Here is a 5,824-nt window from a genome sequence, read left to right as displayed (position 1 = left end):
CTGCGCAGGCGCTTCGCTGAGACACCTCACAACCCGCACCGCCCCCCACCCCGCCGCGCGGAAGGGGGCGGTGTTGGGCGGAGCCGAGAGGAGTGGGGCCGGGCGTGCTGGGGCGGAGCTCCGCCTCCCGGTCATGGGGTTTAAGAGGAGCCATCTTGAGCAGGCACCAACCCAACTGCTTTTGTTGGCGTCTTCTTGGAGTTCCGTCATCCTGATCGTCTTCATCCCCAGGGTGGAGATTTCGGTTTGCCTTTCCTCGTGGACAGGCTGATTGCTCCTTACAGTAAATGATGCCGAGGTTACTTCATCTGTAAAACAAAGGCAAGGATAGATCACATGGTGATTCCCAACTGGTCCACTTTCCAACACTTCTTGTTATTTAAATTAACAACATTAGTTAATAAAGAATAGGGTCATTAAGCATCTACAAAGTGGGGGCACCTGGGTGGCTCAGTGGGTTAAAGCCTCTGCCTTCCGCTGTGGTCATGCTCTCAGGGTCCTGGGATCCAGCCCCGCATCTGGCTCTCTGCTCAGCAGGGAGCCTGCTTCTCCTCTGTCTCTGCCTGCTGCTCTGCCTACTTGTGATCTCTCTCTCTCTGTGTCAAATAAATAAAATCTTAAAAAAAGAAAAAAAAAGTTCTACAAAGTGAAAGCATTACTAGATAAGACAGACAGGGTCCTCTATCCGCAAGGGATTTACAGAATAAAGCGCGAATTCCTTAATCTAGCATTCAGTGCTTTCTCTGAACTAATAAACCGTATTGCCAGGCCCATCTCCCACTCTATCCTCCTGTTGGCTAGGTTATTTACAATTTGTGGAAGGAGGCCGAGCGCTTTTTTCCCCCTGGAAGTGTCCTCCTTGTGCTATAGGCAGGCTTCCTGATGGGAGGCAAACATGCGACTACAACAGCAACAGGCATGGTCCCTTAGGGTTGGGTTCAGTTGCATAAAACTAAAGAAAAAAAAAAAACTTAAAATAGAAATTTCTTTCTTTTCTTCTTTCCCCTCCCTCCTTTTGCCCTCCCTCCCTTCCTCTTTCTCTCTCCCTCTCTCTTTCTTTCTTGATTTTATTTGACAAAAAGAAAGAGAGAGCACAAGCAAGGGGAGTGGATGTGGAGCTCAATCCCAGGACCCTGGGATCATGACCCCAGCCGAAGGCAGATGCTTAACTGACTGAGCCACCCAGGCGCCCAGGGATTTATTTCTCTCTTCACCAAAAAAGGAGGTAGGAAGTCCAGGGCTGCTCTTGTACACTCAGCACTTGGTTTCCAATCTTCAGGTCACCTCATTATGTTCCACCTTTGGAAGCAGGGAGGAGAAAGGGGGAAAAGTGCACCCTCTCTTTTTAAGAGAGGGCCTTGGAAGTCCAACACATTTTTGCTTACATCTCATTGGCCAAGGGATAGTCCCATGGCTATACTGAGAAATGTAGTCTTTTAATTAGACACAAAGTACCCAGCTAAAAATAGGGGCTCTGTGATTAACAGAGAATGGTAGAGTGGATACTGGAAGGTACCAGATGTCTTTCTCATGGGTGGCATGTAAAACCACAAGAAAGTTCCCCAGGAATAAGCCCTGAGAAACTTCAAACTTTGGAGGTAAAACAGTGAAAGAGGAGGCAGCAAGGGAAACTGAGAAGCAGGGGCTGTGAGAGAAGAAACACCAGGCAGGTGTGATATCACAGATGGCAAGATAACATGTTTCCAGGGGGAGTGGTCAATTGTGACAAAGGCTGCTGAGAAATCAGGAAAGAATAGAGAAGTGACCACTGGATTTGGCAAAACCATAGGAGGGGTAATGTTTCTCCTCAAATAGGGAGGTTTGATACTTGATGGCTAAAACAATTAATTTCTGTATATTGGTCAGAATAGGCTAGGCTTTTTTGAAGTAACAAACAACCCAAATAGCTCAATGGCTTAACATAACAATGGTCTGTTTTTCCCTCACTCAAGCAAAACTGGATATGGGTTCAAGGCACTTTCCAAGATACATATCCTCTACTCCATAGGGTAACTTAGAGATCCAGGCTTTTCCATCCTCGCCTCCACAACTTCCACACAAGGCTTTCAGGATTGTCTCAGTAAGGGAAAGATTGTTGGAGGGTTGTGCACTGGCAATTAAATATTCCTGGAAATGGCACTCATTACTTTTGTTTAGACTATTAATTGGAACTTATCATATGAGCTGCAAGCAACAGAGACTAGGAATTGTAGGGGGGGATCCATGGACTAGTTAGTAAGCAATATTATCAAAGCCACAGTTCCCTGTAGTTATGTTTTACTCTATCCTTAGTGCCACATGTCCTGATCAGCTGCAGTGCCCCCTTAAAGAAGGTGTGTGCCCGTGGCGGGGACGAAGGGTGGGGGAGAGGGCTGCCTTGTTCCTTGGGTCAGATTGTGTTGAAGGAGATAGCGATCCCCTGATTCCAGGCAGACCCAGATAGTTTTTAGGTGACTCTCCCTGCACAGCTGTCAGAATCCACGCTTGCTGAAAAGCTCAATACACTGATTGCTTGTCTTGGCACTGGCACGAAAACAAACTGCCTCAGCTCTAAGCTGCCACCATCCGTGTTTGGCAGAGAGCTGACCTCTCATAAATGCCATTGAACTTTGCAATGGCCCCATTTCTACTGGGTTTTCTTCCCTCCTGGATCCATCACCCTTGAGTTGAGGGACTAAAGCAATTCCTCCCACATTTTTTTTTTCCTGTGTCCCCACTTGGTTGAAACTGAGTAGTGACTCAGGGAGATGGCATGAGAGAAAGAAGGGTTCTTACTCATCTATTCATCCGTTCAGTAAACATTTAGGATACTTTGTGCAAGGCTGTCAGACACAAGGGTCATGGAGAGGAACACTGTCGCCTGATGACGGTTACAGACAAGAATGCGGGTCATTGGGATACTGGGTGACAAAGACATGTACAAAAAAGAAGGTATGTACAGAGGAAGGCATGGCAAGACTTGTGGTCAGGGCTGGCTTTCCAAGGAAGAGCCCTTTGAGCTTGGTCTCCATGGATGAGTAGGAGTTGACATTTTTAAGTAGGGGAAAGGGCAGAGGGAGCCTGGAGGAGAGGCAAAGGAGGAGACACAGGATTGGTCTGAGGAAGCGTGGGCAGTGGGGCATGACAGGAGTAGAGAATGTCTGAAAGGATGTGAGAGAGAAGAGAGACTGGAAAGTTTCTGTGTTAGGACTCCATCAGATGCAAGGAAAAGAAGCCCAACGTGAACTGGCCTATGCCCAAAAAGGCCATTTTTGGGCTCATGCAACCCTTTGAGACAAGTACTCTAGCAACTGGGCCCAAGGACCAACCCTATCCAGGGAGCTACCTGCCTTCCTCCAACTTTCAACTTTGCTTGTCTGCCTGGCAGCTCTTCCTCTTCCTTCTCCTCCTCCTTCCTCTTTGAATGGTGGTCAAGTGTACATTATACAAAATACTACTGTAACCAATTTTAAGTGTGTGATTCAGTGACGTTAAGTATATTCACATTGTTGGGGCGCCTGGGTGGCTCAGTGGGTTAAAGCCTCTGCCTTCAGCTCAGGTCATGATCTCAGGGTCCTGGGATCAAGCCCTGCATCGGGCTCTCTGCTCAGCGGGAAGCCTGCTTCCTCCTCTCTCTCTGCCTGTCTCTCTGCCTACTTGTGATCTCTGTCTGTCAAATAAATAAGTAAAATCTTTTAAAAAATGAAAAGTATATTCACATTGTGCAACTTCCAGCACCACCATCCATCTCCAGAACTTTTTTTTATCTCTCAGACTGAAACCCTGTACTTAGGAAACAATAGCCGACTCTTCTCCCTACCTTGGTTTTTCAGGCCACTTGCCTCTCCAGGCTGGAACTGTGCCCAACAGCTATCCCCAGCTCACACCTCCTAGCTTCCTAACCAGAGAGATGAGAAATTCTCTTCCCTTTGTTCCAAGTCCTCCAAATCCTTCAGGAGGATTCTGATTGACCTGGCTTGGTCACATGGTCACTCACAGCTTTGATCGGGGGCATGGGGTGCCCAAATTGATAGTCCCCACCTGGACCATACGGTTGGACCAGGGGAGGAGCAATTCTTGTGTTTTCAGAAGAAGGGAGGGGCCAAACATGACCAAGTGAAATATGAACCATTCACCAGAGGTAGGTTGGGGCCAGGTCATTAGAAGCCTTGAACGCCAGGCTGAGGACCTCAGCAGGGCACTGTGGAAACATTTTGATCAAGGAAAGCAATATATACAAGAAGTTGGTCTGCAAAATCTGCTCTTTCTTTATTTGAGACTCTATTTTTGAGCTTTCTCTTGCCTTTCAAGGTTATTCTGAAAGCTAATTTTAATCAGATGTCACCTGAATACTGACTGGGCCCCAGCTCCTTCCCCTGGCCTCAGAAGTGACCTCTACCTCTTATGACCCCTACACTTTCCCTCTGGATCAAGACTGATGAATGCCACAAGTCCAATGTGGGTTGTCTTCTGTCTCCAGGTTTCCTGGCCCTCCCTTCTCCCTACCTGCTTCAGTGAATGGCCTCCCCATTCAGCTGGAAGTTCTCCTGCCCCTAGTCTGTCCTCCAACCCCCCACATCCAAGTCCAATTTACCTCTAAAGCGCTTATAGAAACTTACCTGGCTACAGGCCTCATTATTTCTCTTGCCTGGACTTTGGCCCCAGCCCCTCAATTGGTCTCTTTTGCAAAGCCACCAGCTCATGTCAATCCCTTCTACAGTTCCCACTGCCAGTCCCATCTCCTGTCATGCTTCTTAAAATAGAGCTGTTTGGCTTTTTTTTTTTTTTTCCTTAAAGTAATCTCTGTACCCAATGTGAGGCTCAAATTCATGACCCCGAGATCAAAAATCATATGCTCTACCAACTGAGCCAGCCAGGCACCCCTTAAAAATATGGGACACTTCACAAATTTCCATGTCATCCTTGCATGCATCCATGCTAATCTTCGCTGTATCGTTCCATTTTTAGTGTAGGTGCCACAGCGAGCACCATTGGGCGTTCTTGATCTAAACATGTTCCAAGTTACCAAGTTTTGTCTCCTTTGCAAATGCTGGTCCCTCTGCCTGTTATGCTTTTCCTATCTCTCTTCACTTGGTGTAATCTCTTGCATACTTCCAGGCTCATTTTCATGGTCACTGCCACCCTTCCTCCACCCTCTCACCTTTGTGTCTCCCTGGCACAGTGGGGATAACTCCAGTGTCACACCTATTACTAGGATGACCACATAATTTATGGTGCAAACGCAGGACACTTCTGAGAATGAAAGGGAATGCTAAGATTAATTGCCCTAGTTCAACAGGTGTCAGCTGGTCTGTTCCAGGCAAAGTAGGAGGCAAGGTCACCCTTCTACACCCAGCATTGTTGTAAAACCTGCCACTTAGTGTTTTCATTTATCTCATTCATATCTCTCACCCCTTTTAGACATTACTGTTATCTCCCATTTTTAAGATGAAAATTGGAGCCTCAGAGAGAGAAGAGACTTGTGGTCACACAGCCAGAAGGAGGCAAGGCTGGCCTGGGAAGCCAGATCATTCTAGTCTAAACCTTGGACTCTTCTGACTCTGGAAGTCATTATATGCTACCACACCTGATCCCTCCAAAGTGAGTCTTACTGTCTAGGCTGGTCATGCGCGGGTCCCTCCAGATGAAGGGGGAAGGTAGAGATGGTGTCTTGTTCATCTTGTGCACCAGCTCTGCTCAGGGGCTAGTCTAGAAGGCCACAGTGCATGTTTGTTAACATGTGCAGATGATTTCTTTTCTTTTCTTTTTTTTTTTAAAGATTTTATTGACAGACAGAGATCACAAGTAGGCAGAGAGGCTAGGAGGGGTGGGGGGTGGGGAGGGA

General features: G+C 47.2%; 1 non-coding gene across 1 annotated transcript; it reads right to left on the bottom strand.

Annotated features, from left to right (window-relative positions):
* Positions 1-4,865: 4,865 nt before the first annotated feature.
* Positions 4,866-4,968, bottom strand: LOC116568339. Its single transcript, XR_004276560.1, has one exon. It is a non-coding gene; the product is annotated as a U6 spliceosomal RNA (small nuclear RNA).
* Between the last annotated feature and the right edge of the window lie 856 nt (positions 4,969-5,824).

The sequence above is a fragment of the Mustela erminea genome, chromosome 10, assembly GCF_009829155.1.
Source record: "Mustela erminea isolate mMusErm1 chromosome 10, mMusErm1.Pri, whole genome shotgun sequence".
Taxonomy (NCBI): domain Eukaryota; kingdom Metazoa; phylum Chordata; class Mammalia; order Carnivora; family Mustelidae; genus Mustela; species Mustela erminea.
The sequence above is the reverse complement of the archived record's forward strand: the minus strand, read 5'-3'. Positions and strand labels throughout refer to the sequence as shown.